The 15,589-nt window shown below is 39.4% G+C and overlaps 1 protein-coding gene and 1 long non-coding RNA gene across 5 annotated transcripts in view; one reads left to right on the top strand and one right to left on the bottom strand.

Annotated features, from left to right (window-relative positions):
- Positions 1-15,589, bottom strand: part of PARD3B (par-3 family cell polarity regulator beta) — a 1,834,390-nt gene that overhangs the window by 1,416,614 nt on the left and 402,187 nt on the right. The window lies entirely within an intron of this gene.
- LOC117360742 overlaps positions 1-15,589 on the top strand; it is a 121,240-nt gene that overhangs the window by 104,490 nt on the left and 1,161 nt on the right. The window contains exon 3 of the long non-coding RNA XR_004539504.1: positions 14,724-14,840. This is a non-coding gene — a long non-coding RNA (uncharacterized LOC117360742). The remainder of the gene's footprint in view (positions 1-14,723; positions 14,841-15,589) is intronic.

The following is a 15,589-nucleotide window of genomic DNA, read 5'->3' on the forward strand; positions in this document are numbered from 1 at the left end:
TGTAGGATACATGACACTCCAAGAAAAAGACTTCTTACCTTGACAGTCTTGTATCCTATCACATATATAGTAAAGAACCCCATTCTCCCTGTTCTGTTCCTTCTCTATAGATTTTTAACTCTTTCTCAGTCTGGAGCACACCCTTCTAGCTCAATAGGCTAGTTGTGCCTGCTTGAACCATACCCTTTCTACTATACTATACATTGCAGTCTCTATGCTCTTACAGTGATGATGTGAAGGAGATTTATTAAGGGAAACTAGCAACTTCCTATATACCCCCTATATAAGATAGAAAATCTTCAAATTCCCTGATGTACATTTATTAATGCCTACATGGTTCACTATATTCAAATCAATATTCATGCCACAAGTTTATTTTATTTATTGAATCCATTTTCTCCCCAATAAGCTCAGAACAGGGTTACAGGTTATTATACATAATATACAGTTAATGGATTACAATTTGCCATAGCTACAGTACAAGTTTTTTCAATACAGGTTTTTATCCTAACTTGATGCATACTAGGGCTCTAATACCAATACACATAATATATAGTTTACCGGTTACAATTTGCCATTTTTACACCGCAAGGTTTTTCAATACAAGTTTTTATCCTAACGTGACACATACTGAGGATCTACTAAGCAATATACATTTTTTTGTAATCTATCAGTCATAGACAGGGAAGTTAGATGAAGAGGTATGTTTTTATTGCTTTCCTAAAGTTCAGGAGTCCTTCAAGAGATCTGATCTGCAGGGGCAGTCGATTCCTGTAGCTCGATATGAATTGGGAGTAGGAACGTTGTTTGGCAGTTTGCAGTTGAAGGGCATGACCGGGGGTGGGGGGGGCATTTTAAGGCATATTTTACCCTGGGAGTGGAGAGACCTGTTCGGCACATATGGAGGAAGCTTGGTTCTCATGTAGCCTGGCACCAAGTTGTACAAGGAAGGATATGAATGTTAGCATCAGGCCCTTAAAGCTATGGGCAACCAGTAAGCAGGCAATAAAGCCTGGGAGACAGGGTCACAGGAGGCACAGAGGTTTTTTAGAAGTCTGTTAGCCGAATTTTATACACACTGGAGATATACGTTCTTCACCATGAGTCCAATGAATAGCGCATTGCAGTAGTCCATAGAGAGAAAACTCAAACTGGCCAGCCAACCAGCCAGCAGCGCTAGTATGTAAAGCAAAGTATTATCTGCTGGGAAGGTAGGAGTGTAGAAGGAGGACCACGGGAGAGGGAATGAGGAGAAACCGAATGACACAATTTGGGGGGAGCTACATTCCCCTTATCTCCTTGTTCCAATGACAATACCTGCAGCTGCCAGCCCTCTGGTGCTGTGCTTGTGCGGCTCTGCTCAGCCCAGAGAGCCGTGCTTTTGATGCTTATATTCTGCATAATACAATTATCCCCATCACTTTGTGGTACAGCTCATAACCACCTACCTCAGATTGGTGGGGGATTAGCTGCAGGAGCCTGCTCCCATAGCTCTGTAGCAGAAGAAAGCTCTGCTCTTACAACTACCTCCTCTGCACCATCACTCCGATCATGGTGCTGTTGCTGCTGCAGGAGAGAAAGAGCTGAGATCTGACCACTGAATCGGTAATGCTGATTAAAAAAAACAAAAAAAAAAACCCAAATCGATTTGAATCGAGAATCAGGCAGATCTAATGTTCCTCCACTTCCCTGTGAGTTTTGTTTTTATGTTCTTGTGATACAGTTGATTGATTCCTCCTTTCCTATTGACTAATGGAGTTCCTTTCCTTATTTTTGTTTTAGTCTGCAAACCGCTTAGTCCTATGCATCATTTATAGCAGTATAGCAAAGCGTGAATGAATGAATAAATAAATAAATAAATAAATCTCAATTTACTGAGATTCAAGGATCATAGTAATGCTCTATTACTGGCTGCGTAAGAGCAGCCTTCAAAGATTTTCAACACCAATGTCCCCTCAGAAATTAGAGCATTATAAAAAAGAATTTCAAGGACTCTGCTCAGTTAAACTGTCAAATGAATTGCTGGCTTGAAAGCAGTGCTACTTTCTTTTATATATATATATATTCTAAAAACAGTGCATACAAAAATTGCATATCAAGTTGCCTGAAATATCAGCACTTCTATCCATCAGTGAAATACATAAGAATAATTTTCACCCCCCTCATTTCAATATATTCAAAATACCCATACAATAGTACTAACAACTCATAAATAACCCAGTCCCTATACATTATCCTTCCTGATCCCACCCATCCCCCTTCCCTGGATGTAAAAAGTATAACCAAAAATAAAGGGAAAAAACATTCAATTAGAATCAATAAAATTGGTCAATAGACCCCCCCACACACACACACACACACGTCAGATTAAACCACTTAATATCACCTCTTTGTTCAGACATCATTTTCTCGTAACGATAACACAAGCTTATCGAATTCCACCAAAAAGTGAAATTTAAGCGGTCACAATTCTTTCAGTTTTTCGTAGCAGTGCTACTTTCAATGTAGATTGTAATGCGTATCAATGGAAAATAATTTCAAATGTTATTTTTAAAACACTGAAGTGTAACTATAAAATGGGAATCTGCTGCATTGGTAAGCCTTCTCTCTTTTGTGCTACTATGTGAATTCTGTAAAAGGCAACCATCTTCCTACAAAAAGATCATATCCAACTCCAGTTGTGAAACTCTGAAACTCTCATTTCAGTTGTTTTACACTTGCATTCAGCCCTATCTCAGATATAATTTACAAGTTGTTTGTTTTTTTTGTTGTTATAGATTAGGCCATTTCTCTTTTCTTTTTTATTAAGAGATTGCATGGATGATGTTATCAACATGCCAGGCCCAGAAAGAAAGTGCAAAACAAATCCATAAAAACTGCAGTGTCTTGACAGTTTTCATTAATGATTCCAGACTTGCAGAATCTCAGGGGCCAAGTCACATGCCACTAAGCTACAACAATGTATCCTTGTCCATGCTGCTGAACTCTTATTATTTACAGTTGTCATCTTCACAAATAGATAATTGAGTAAGCTTCCAAATCTGGTCTTTGAAAATGCATGTCAGCTAGAAAGAGAAATATACAGTATAACTTGGCTTTTGAGACTGTCTGTGAGAAAGAATGGAATCTTCCAGTAATAAAAATGGAATTCTAAATCAAGCCTCGCTATCAAAGAATCTAAGAATTCTAGGAACTTAAAATAATTAAGTAAAACATTAGTTTATCAACCTTCATAAATACTCTGCAACGCTCTCCATTACAGGTCCTAGAAGTTTAATAATTAATTCAATTTTCAGGAGGGCAGGGGGTGAAGGTGGGGGTAGATGGCAATGATTTGAAAGACAGAAACAGAAAGATATTAGCACACCCTCTATAGAGTTTTAAAATTATAAAAAACAAAATTTAAAAAATAAATAAATAAATATATATATATATATATTTTTTTTTTTTTGGGGGGGGGTTCCAATCTTCAGGTCAGACAGAACTCTGGAGGTTAAGGAAGCAATGTTTACAGTATGAAAAAGGGGTTGGGAGCAGCTTTTCCACTGTGAATAGATTTACAACTCATAACTGCAGAGTTCATGAAAGTGCCCATCTGAAGACTAACTGCAATGACAGAACTAAAAATTAGGAAGGAATATAAAATAGAGAGAGAGAGATGCAAATGAAGGCTCCTGGTGTGGATTTACAGCCCCGATAACAATTAAGCTGGGAACCCAAACTTAACAGGTTGTTAATTAAAACAAATAAATAAATAAACAGAACACAAAATATGGTGACCAATATAAAACTATTGCAATCTGATACAAGGTACAGCTCATGAAAATAACTTGTCAGTGCAAGCTAATCAACTGAAGTTATTTCATAGTGTGTTTTAGAATAACTGATTTATGGGCTCAAGTATCTCATTTCCAGTAAGTAACACATTTCTGATCTACCAAGTATCTTACCAAATATATTCAAATGATCTCACTCAAAGTTTGCAATTCATGTGTGCCTGAACTGTATAAATGACCACACTGTGTGGTGATGCTTCTGCTCCAGAATATTTACCTTAATTGGAACGTGTGACCTAATTTTATTGCTCCAATGTAAAAAAAAACAAAAAACACAAAACAACAGAACAGGTTTATTTATTGTTAGGAATCTGTTTTGCAGGATAAAGAGTGTGAATATCAATTTGTCTTGAAAAACCTTTTCAGTCACAGTTTCTCCTCTGAAAACCATGATCAAGGTACAAATTATATTTCATGAACTAGAGACAATGATGCACACAGCAATATTCTCCTAACAAGTATGGCTTGTATCTTTTTCTAACAGAGGGAGGAATATGAGGGAGTACAGCAAATCCAATGCACAATTCAGAGATAGTGGGTAAAGTAATAGGGTGAGCGCATCCTATACATTTTATCATGTTTAATAAGGTTAGAAACATAAGCTACAGTACAGATCATGGCTGCAAACACTATCACTAGCTGAGCATAAGTATAGCAGCTTTAAAAAGATAGTATGACCATTATTCTTGCAGCAGATCAGACTAGGTTATGTCTTCAAAGGATACAACATGCAAACTAAGAGAAAGAACCCCAGTTCCCTAAATCAGGAGTCTCTGTAAACCTCTCTATTCTAGCCTAAAGTACCTACTAGGCTGTCTTATTTTTCAAAATATCCCCATGAACATATCTAAGATAGATTTGCATACGCTAGCATACATTGATTGTACTTTATGCAACTATTTAATGTATAATCAATTGTAGATATCCTAAAAACCAGACCAGATAGGGGGGTCCTCCAGGATTAGTGGGACAAAAACAGGTTTAAAGCACTTGGCTCAGACAGTAAAAGGCAGACCTAATGAAAAGTGGTTGTTTCCATATTATTGCATTTTTAAGGTTGCTGCTACAGAATAAGTAATTTTTTATACCTCTAGTACACATGTGTCAAACACAAGGCCTGTGAGCCAAATCCGGCCCACCTGGCTGTTTTATGCAGCCCGTGGTTCAGGGCCGGCATTAGTGGGGAGTAAACAGGACTTCAAGATATCACCTTACTTTCTGTTTTGGGCCCACAGTGATCATCAGCTTGTGCGCATCAGCAACACAACAAAAACGAATTTAATTGTGCCGACTCCAGCAACGCACCCCATTGCTGGCCAGTAATTTATACCGCTGGTGTGATTGTCAATTTGAACGTGCCGGCAACGCACCAGACATGAATTTAACTGTGCCGGCCCCAGCTGGGATGCAGCGCTGGGGCCGGCAAAGTTAAATTAATTTCTGGTGTGCTACTGGCACATGCAAGTTGACAACCACACCGGCGGAGTAAATTACTGGCCGGTACTGTTAAATTACTGCTGAAGAGAGGAGGAAGCCAGACCACAAGAGAAAATTGAGGCAGTGAGTGTGTGTGTGTGTGTGCTGATTATAACTGCAGGCTTGCCCTCTTGATTTTCACCTCCAGCTGCACCTCCCCTCCTGACTTCCTCCTCCAGCTCCACCTCCCTACTGGTCTGGCCCAGCGATACAATGTGAGCAGGGGTGGGGGAGCATGAGTACCTCTCCTGTCTCCAGTAATATTCTGCACAGCCGCTGTGGTGAGGGAGGAAGACGACAAAGGTAGGGGGAATGATTTTATTTTCAATTTAGTGTTTGAATTGTGTCAAGTTTGAGAATTTTAATCTGTCTATATTTTGCACTATTCAGGAAGAAAAACATTTGTTTCTTTTTCTTTGGAGCTGCCGCACAGCAACGGCCCCAAAGCCCTTTAAATCTCTATGGGCTTCGGGGCCATTACCGCTCAGCAGCCACTAGGTGGCTTTGTAAAGCAGGTATTAGCCTGTGTTTTGGATTTCACTCCCTTAGTGTGATTGAGTTTGACACCCCTGCTCTAGTAGGGCTAAAAAAGATAGAAAGTGTGTACTTGAAAGTGTTTGAGTGATAAGGAAACAGAAATCCTGTCAAATCAAAGTAGGCTAATACTGTCCATGCAAAACAATAGTGCTTGAAAGTTTATTTATTTTGATTTTTATCCCGTCCTCCCAAAAAGCTCAGAACAGATTACAAGAAGACAGTCACAAAATAAGTCCACAGACATTCTGAAAAGTACGCAGAAGGAGGCAAAAAGGGTTAGAGTCTATTTGGTGGAGTCATTTTACAGAGAGGAGTGCATTTGTTGAAGTCATCATTGACTGAAAAGGAGAGTCTTCACCGCCTTTTCGAAAGTCATCAACGACTCTAGTCTTATGCGGGCAGTTGGTTCCATAGATGACAGATAAAGTGGCAGTAGGAGTGCTTGCGTGCAGTTTCCATTTGGAGAGATCTCCCTGGTATGCTGAGTCGATTATTTTGAAAGTTCTCTTGTGTATCCTCTTCTTGTGTGTAATTTTGGATCACATAACTAGTTTATTCACTGTTTTCCATAAAATAAAAAAATAGTAGTGCTTCTTAGGGGGCCCTAAAGCAACATGGAGTTTATCACAATTTTCCCAGCTGAAACAGTATTTACATAATAAGGCATCCAGTCATAAATTATATTTCCATATGGAGAAGCATCCTAGTGGTTAGAGCAGTGGATTGAGAACAAGAATCATAGTAACCAAGGGTCACCAGTGATGCACTCTGTGACCTTTCACCTTTCATTGTTCAAGCAAATACTTAGGGGTCTTTTTACAAAGCTACGGTAAAAAGTGAACTTAGGGCACCCTTATATGAATATTTCCCACCAATTTTTTTAATTTTCTGAATTAATGGCCAATAAGTACATTATAAAAATCAGCGTGTACGTCCTGACACCTATTTTAAAAGGAAGTAAGGGCTCACCTTAATCAAGTTAGCTAGTATAATTTAGCTGCATTGGTTAGAGCAGAAAGCCCTGTAGACATGCCCCCTCTGTGGGAGAAAATTTATTTGTTAGCATGTGGTTCTCAATGCATCCTGCAGTAAATCCTTTTAAGCTACGGTAAGCACACACTAGTGCTTACAGCAGATTAGTAAAAGGAGCCCTGTAAATCCTTTCGGAATACCAAAATACCTATTGTGTCTAAAGTTAACTCAGTTTGAGCTATCAAAAAAGCATTAGTTAAATCCAAATAAATAAATAAATATACTTTTCTGAAACTTAAAATATAGACTTCAGGAATGGATGGCCATTTTATACATTGTAACATATTATTCATAATTTCCTTTAAACTACCACATTTCCTGAAAACAATGATGTATACATTTACTTCAATTATAAAACAATTGCAGATAAGGGTGACCATGCAATCATACTAAATTTATATATATTAAGCACTATTTACATTACATTAGAGATTTCTATTCCACCTTTGCTTTGCACTTCAAGGCAGATTACAAAAGAATTACAATAAAGGTATTACATGAAGAAGATATCTGGTAATTTCTAGAGGAGATACAGAGTAGATGAGGTTGCTTTGGAGAATCAGGAATGTATTAAGGAGTGGTATTAGGAAGTGGGAAGGAGCTAGCGGTATTAAGTCGTTTGCAGGAATTTCTTGAAGAGTAGAGTCTTTATTTCTTTTCTGAATGTTTTATAGTCTGGGGTCAAAATTAGTAGATTGGAGATTTGGTTGTCAAGTTTTGCTGCTTGTGTGGCTAGGAGGCCATCATATAGTTTTTTCCATTTGACTTCTTTGATTGGAGGGTACGTGAATGGAGTATGGGTTTTCCTATGTCTAGTTGATGTAGTTTGGATGAGACGGTTGTTCAGGTAGGTTGGGCTGTCGCCATTTATGGTTTTAAATAGTAGACAGTAGAATTTGAATAGTATTCTTGCTGGAACTGGAAGCCAGTGTGAGTTGAGGTATGCCTCTGTGATGTGGTCATGTTTCCTCAATGAATAGATAAGTCTCAGTGCTGTGTTTTGGACTGTTTGTAGTTGTTTTATCATTGTTGCTGGGCAGGGGAGGTAGAGAATGTTGCAATAGTTTAAAACAGTGGTTCCCAACCCTGTCCTAGAGGACCACCAGGCCAATCTGGTTTTCAGACTAGCCCTAATGAATATGCCTGAGAGAGATTTGCATATAATGGAAGTGACAGGCATTCAAATCTGCTCCATGCATATTCACTAGGGCTAGGGCTAGCAAAGCCTTTGACAGTGTTTAACACAGACATCTAATAAATAAACTGAATGCCCTCAGGATAGGCCCCAAAGTGATGGGCTGGGTCAGAAACTGGTTGAGTGGAACACAAAAGAGGGTAGTGGTTAGTAGAGATCGCTCTAAGGAAAGGGATGTTACCAGTGGTGTACCACAAGGTTCTGTTTTTGGGCCTGTTCTTTTTTAACATTTACATAAATTATACTGCTGAAGGGTTGTCTGGTAAGATTTGCCTCTTTGTGGATGATACTAAAATCTGCAATAGAGTAAACATGCCAGATGGTGTGAATAACATGAAGAAAGACCTGGTAAAGCTTGAAGAATGGTCTGAAATTTGGCAGCTAAAATTTAATGCTATAAAATGCAAGCTCATGCACCTGGGCAGCCATAATCCATGCAAGACTTACACCCTTAATGGCGAGATCCTAACAAGAACTGAAGCAGAACGAGACTTAGGGGTGATCGTCAGTGAGAACATGAAGACTGCCAATCAAGTGGAGCAAGCTTCATCCACGGCAAGGCAAATCGAAGGTTGCATACGCAGGAGTTTCGTCAGCCATAAGCCTGAAGTCATTATGCCATTGTATAGATCCATGGTGAGGCCCCACCTGGAATACTGTGTGCAATTCTGGAGGCCGCATTACCGTAAGGATGTGCTGAGACTGGAGTCGGTCCAGAGAATGGCCACCCGGATGGTCTCGGGACTCAAGGATCTCCCGTACGAGGAACGGCTGGATAAGTTGCAGCTGTACTCACTCGAGGAACGCAGAGAGAGGGGTGACATGATCGAGACATTCAAGTATCTCACGGGCCGCATCGAGGTGGAAGAAGATATCTTCTTTTTCAAGGGTCCCGCGGCAACAAGGGGGCATCCGTGGAAAATCAGGGGCGGGAAACTGCACGGGGACACCAGGAAATTCTTTTTCACTGAAAGGGTGGTTGATCACTGGAATAGTCTTCCACTTCAGGTTATTGAGGCTAGCAGCGTGCCTGATTTTAAGGCCAAATCGGATAGACACGTGGGATCTATTCACAGAGAAAGGTAGGGGAGAGTCATTGGGGTGGGCAGACTAGATGGGCCATGGCCCTTATCTGCCATCTATTTCTATGTTTCTATGTTTGGGCTGCAAAATCCCAAGCGAACGGTACAGTTTAGGGGTGAAAAACTTAAGTGCACAACAGAAGAGTGGGACTTGGGTTGGGTATGATTGTATGTGAAGATCTTATAGTGGCCAAACAGGTTGAAAAGGTGACAGTGAAAGCTAGAATGATGCTAGGTTGCATAGGGAGAGGTATGGTCAGTAAGAAAAAAGAGGTATTGATGCCCCCTGTATAAGACTTTGGTGAGACCTCCTTTAGAATATTGTGTACAATTCTGGAGACCGCACCTTCAAAAAGATATAAAAAGGATGGAGTCGGTCCAGAGGAAGGCTACTAAAATGGTGCGTGATCTTCGTCATGAGGCGTATGGGGACAGACTTAAAGATCTCAATCTGTATACTTTGGAGGGAAGACGGGAGAAGGGAGATATTATAGAGACATTTAAATACCTACGTAATGTAAACGCGCATGAGTTGAGTCTTTTTTATTTGAAAGGAAACTCTGCAATGAGAGGGCTCCGGAGTAATCTAAGGAAATACTTTTTTATATAGAAAGGGTGGTAGATGCATGGAACAGACTCCTGGAAGAGGTGGTGGAGACAGAGACTGTTTGAATTCAAGAGGACCTGGGATAGGCATGTGGAATCTCAGAGAGAGAAAGAAATAATGGTTATTGCAGATGGGCAGACTAGATGGGCCACATGACCTTTATCTGCCATCATGTTTCTATGGATTATTTTTCTTATTTAATAGTTTTTAACAGATGCATATTACAAAAGTTGTAAATAAAATGCTCATATTAGTGACAAGTATGAGAGTTTGCCTGCTCTAAAAGTACATCAACTTAATCTTGATTTCCCTGAATTTCTTTGCACAATCATTTATGAGCTGGACAATGGACAAATTGTTACTTCTATAAACTTTTAAACAGGTCTTTTCCAGTCTATCATCTTCTGCTCTGAAGGTAGCATGCATATTTTGCCATGGTACATACATGACATTTTGGCAGGTAAAACAGTGAAAGCATTTCAAAATTTCTGCTATTTCCATTTCAAAAAAGCACATTAATGCATATGGCAGGAAGCTCTGATTTATAATTGTTCTCTTTGGCCCCATAATGATCAATGAATGCTCTCACATATGTTAGCTGATTCAGGCAAGGAACATAAACATTTGTGTTAGCCTGCATCAAGCCAGCATCAGAATATGCAATATGTATTTATGTGTGTTCACTTTACTGTGGCAACATTAAGGGCATCTTCTATTAAACTGCGCTAGCAGTTTGTAGCACGGGGAGCCACGCTGAATGGCCCGCACTGCTCTGACGCTCAGAGAAACTCAATAAGCATCAGAAGCAGCACGGGCCATTCAGCGTGGCTTCCCATGCTACAAACTGCTAGAAGAGGAGGTAAAACACTGATATAGCTTTCCCCCCTCCCAGCACCAACCTCACCCCCAACTTATCCCTTCTATTCCATAGTTTCCCCGTCCATGGTGTCCAGCATCTCTTTCTTTCCCTCCCTCCCTCCCTCCCCCGTAGTATCTAGCATTTCTCTTTTCCTCCTTCTCAAACCCAGCAATATTCTTCAGCATCTCTCTATTCCCTCTCCGCCATGGAATTCAGCATCTTTTTCCTTCATTCCTCTTCCCTTCTTCAGCATCTCTCCCTCCTGTCCATGGTATCCCCTCCCACTTCCTCTCTTCAGCATCTCTCTCCTTTCCTTCTTCTTTCCCCTTCCTGTCCTCAGTGTCAAGGATTTTCCTTTCCCTCTTCAGCATATCTCTTATTCCTTTCTTTCATCTTCCTTCTGCCCATGGTGTTCAGCCACACACCCTTCCTTTCTTTTGCATATCTTTCCTTCTCTAGCGCTGCAAAGTATTTAGTCCCTTTACCTCCTTCCCCCAGGGTAGTGGCTCTATCATCTGTCTAAGAGGCAATGCACCACTGCTCAGCATGGGACCTTGAGCAGACAGCCTTCAGCAGGTTCAGATGCTCAAAAGCCCCCCTCTCAACTGGTTAGCCAGCCATGCAAAGCCTCTTAGGCAGAAGATGGGATCAACAAAATAAATACAAAACTATCTTCCACTCATATTGGTAATCAAAGGTCTTCAATAGCGGTTCCCTTTCTGAACACTTCCTCACACAAAAGAAAGTACTAAAATTTACAAATGGTTTTACATCGAAAGACATGTTCCTATTCACAAAGTGTAAAAAATTGTAATATTTTTCCTCAACTAAACTCCTTTTGGATATTATTTACTATTCTTTTTTGGTTTTGTTCAACATTGTTTCCTTTGGAGAAGGAAGAATACTTTGAATAATTATACCTATCAAAGATAATCCCCTTTTACTTTGCTTTTCATATAAATCATTTTAAAATATGTAACAGATAACATGGAAATTATGATTACACCCTCCACACCTGAAATATTTACTGAAATGGTGAATGACTACAAGCATTATCATCAACTATGTTCAGTTTGGGTAGGAATGCAACATGACAGACATTTAAAAGCAGCAACATACCCTCTCTTCTACACAACCATGCTGGCATTTTTTAGCACAGAGAGCTGTGCTGAATGGCCTGCGCTTTGAGTTCCTATGAGCGTCGGGAGCAGCGCGGGCCATTCAGCGCAGCTCTCTACACTAAAAAACACTAATGCGGTTTTGTATTAGAGGGGGATAGTCTCTTGCCATTGTTTTTTTTTTATTATTATTATTATTTTTCCCTCTACTTGATGTCATGTATTTAAGAGCAGGAATCATGTAAGCCATTTCTTTCCTCCTTCCATTTGGATTGATGCCTGATGCAGCAATGAGTGTTCATATTCAGCCAGGTTCTCAGGTGAACATAAAAACTGTGTGAAAGTTAATACAAGGCTCCAACTTTGGGAATTAAGTTTTTCTTACCCTGTAAGGACCTGCAATTCCCCCCCTCCCCTTTGAGCAGCACATGCCCTGTAGATGTGATGCTGACAAGCTTGACCAGACTAGGGGTTCTCAACCCAGACCTCAGAACACACCCAGCCAGTCAGGTTTTCAGGATATTCAGAATGAATATGTATGAGAGAGCTCTGCATGCACTTCCTCCTTTGTATTCAAATCTATTGCATTCATATTCATTGTCGGTATCCTGAAAACCTGACTGGTTAGTCCTGTTCTGATGACTAAGTTGAGAACTCCTCGACAAACACAAGAAAAGTTGGTGTTGGCAATGGGAGAGCTTGGTTTCTGTGTATTGTGCCACCTCTTCCCCTAGTGTGGCTTAAGATGTGACAAGGCCACTACATGTGTACTAGAAAGGGTGATATTGGGGGAGGGGGTGTGTGTGGAAGGAGCCTCTGGAGGTGCAGAGAAGCAGAGCTGGAATTTGACACCAGTGCAGGATACTCTCTTCTGTTGTGGACCTCCATTCAACCTCCCACCCTCCCAAAAAATACCAACTTTGGATGTAATATTACCTGTGCGTGTCATCAGGTATGCATGTCATAAATGATTTCTTCAAGTAACACTGACAAGGTAACTGTGCATAATCAACTTGGACTTTAGTCACTGTTTGAAACAAAACACTGAGCTAAGGGGACTATTGCTCTGATTCAGCAGGGCAATTTTTATGTTCTAAAGGATGGAAGAGATCTTGAATAAGATTAACCAGTTTAAGATTGCCCAGTCCGTACCAGCTCAAGACAAGGGTGAACAGAATGCTAGGAATGATTAAGAAGGGGATCACGAACAGATCAGAGAAGATTATCATGCCGCTGTACCCCTCACCTGGAATACTGCGTCCAGCACTGGTCACCGTACATGAAGAAGGACACAGTACTACTCGAAAGGGTATAGAGAAGAGTGACTAAAATGATTAAGGGGCTGGAATAGTTGCCGTACAGTGAGAGATTAGAGAAACTAGGACTGTTCTCCCTTGAAAAAAGGAGACTGAATAGGAAATCCGGACATATTTTTGTTTGAAAATTGCTGCAAGATGGACAATTTTTATTTTTTAATTATTATTTTTAATTCTTTATTGGTTTTCAAACCTTCAGCATTGCAATACAACAAATGTAGCGAATAATGATACAATAAAAATACATTTAACTTTCACATGTAAATAATCAACCATTTTCCCCCATCCACCCACCCACCTGACCATCCAATAATCATTCCATAGAACACAAAAACATATATTACCATAAAAAAAACCTTACCCTATTCTTGATAATGATATCTTCCCACCCATCCCAAATGTAAATAATTAAAAGTCAATTTATGACATACATAAGCCCCTCTCACCCTACCCTGGATATGTACCAAAATAAACAAAAACTGATTCACAGTCAACACTCAATTATTATCAATTATAATGAGTAACATAAGATGCCAATGGGCCCCATATCAATTTATGTATATTACCATGCCCCACATTCTCAGCATTTATTCTTTCAAGTCTATAACTAGAGCAAAGACTAGCCCACCAGAATGAAAAATTTAAACGATCACAGTTCTTCCAATTTTGAGTGGTCATCTGGATGGCTATCCCAGTCATTATAAGGAAAAGACAACCTCTATATTGAGCTAAAGGGGGCTTAAAATGTAATATTGTACCACAAATGACTGCTTCATATGTTAGAGGAATTGATGATTCCAAAATGTTAAAAATTCTACTCCATATTGACCTCCAAAAGCTAAGTATCAAAGGACAATAGAACAACCGATGATCCAGTGTCCCAATGTCTAAATGACAGTGCCAGCATCTATTAGACTTGGAACTATCTAACTTATGCAACCTAACAGGGGTCCAAAAAGATCTATGTAATAGAAAAAAACATGTTTGTCTCATAGATGCTGACACTGTACATTTCATCCTCCAAGTCCAAATTTGTGGCTATCGAGACGCAGAAATATACTGCTTTATCTCGATGCTCCAAATGTCACGAAGACCATTTTTTGTTTTTTTTTAATTCAAGAACTCAGATATTAATTTATATCATCTGGCAGCCTGATGTCCTAACAAATCTATCTGGAAGGAAAGGCTCTGCAAACTATACTAATTTTTTAGATTTTGCCATTCAAGGAACTCCCCTTCTGAATGGTCTGCTTCAACTGCAACCACTTATAATTTTGAAAATTAACAATACCAAATGTTTGTTGCAGTTGTGAAAACTCAAGTATTTTCCCATTTGAGATAACATCATCAAGTGTTCGAATCCCTGCTTTCATCCATTGCTTTCTCAGTGGAAAGATTTGTATTTTTCATGATGTATGTAGAGAGACACAGGAAAGCAATAAATTGATTTTTAGATATGTGCCGAGACACTCTCCTTAGGTGCCTCTTATGTTAAGACTTCCTTATAAAAGTGCTGTTTCCTTTTTTGAAGCTTTCTAACTATTACATTTTAGATAGCAGAGTAGTTAATCACTCAGGCAAGAGAGTTGTATGAGGTTAGAGTTGGTTATGTGACCATACTTAACCTTGTATAAATGTTTACATTTCTATTTTTCCACTCCCCAGGATCTATCCATTCTTGGATTCCCCCAGATTTGTGAACTAAAACAAGAGTTCTCAAACCAGTACTTGGAAGAGATACCCGGAATGAATATGTATAAGATACATTTCCATATAATAGAGGTAAGTGTATACAAATTTATCTCATGCATATTATTTTGGATATCTTGAAAACCTGACTGGCTAGGTGTCTCTCATGTACTTGATTGAGAATCCCATTGGGCTAAAGTAATGAATGGATTTCATTGTGTTCTTGAAACTGGAGGTGATCCATTGGTTTATTTTTTCTTGAGTCAAGGTATTCTTGATATATGACAAACTCCCAACCCCCATGGTCTGTCTGCTGGCTGTTCCGCTATAACAATATTCTAACATTTAAGAAAGGTGGTTTTTTTTTTCTATTGGTCTGAAATATGTTAAAAGTACTGCCAGAACTATAGCAATGCCTGCTGATTTAGCAAATAGGGTATTTCATCAGAAAATCCCTCATGGAAACAGAATATGTGAAATCCAGCCAGTCCGAAGGGAAGTGCATTAATTAGATTATAGCAGGCATATCTCAAACTCTGGGCAGAACTTACTCGCCTCAAGAGTACAAAGTGGAGAGTTGTAGGATGTTGATTTAAAACACACACACATCTCTCTTGAGAAATGAGGATCTCTCAAGCCTTTATTTCTGCAGTGCAGAAAGCATTCCCATAGTTTTTCAGCACTGCTCAGATTACTTGGATAATTTTATTATGAAGGGATTCCATTTCCTTCATTTTGTCAAAAATAAATTATTAATTCAAAGGCTGTGAACTTCTGAATTTCATCTAACAAACTTTTCTGATAAAAACTGGACCACATTTGATTCATTTCTTGAAGTGTAG

Source organism: Geotrypetes seraphini, chromosome 5 (genome assembly GCF_902459505.1).
Source record: "Geotrypetes seraphini chromosome 5, aGeoSer1.1, whole genome shotgun sequence".
In the NCBI taxonomy this organism is placed as follows: domain Eukaryota; kingdom Metazoa; phylum Chordata; class Amphibia; order Gymnophiona; family Dermophiidae; genus Geotrypetes; species Geotrypetes seraphini.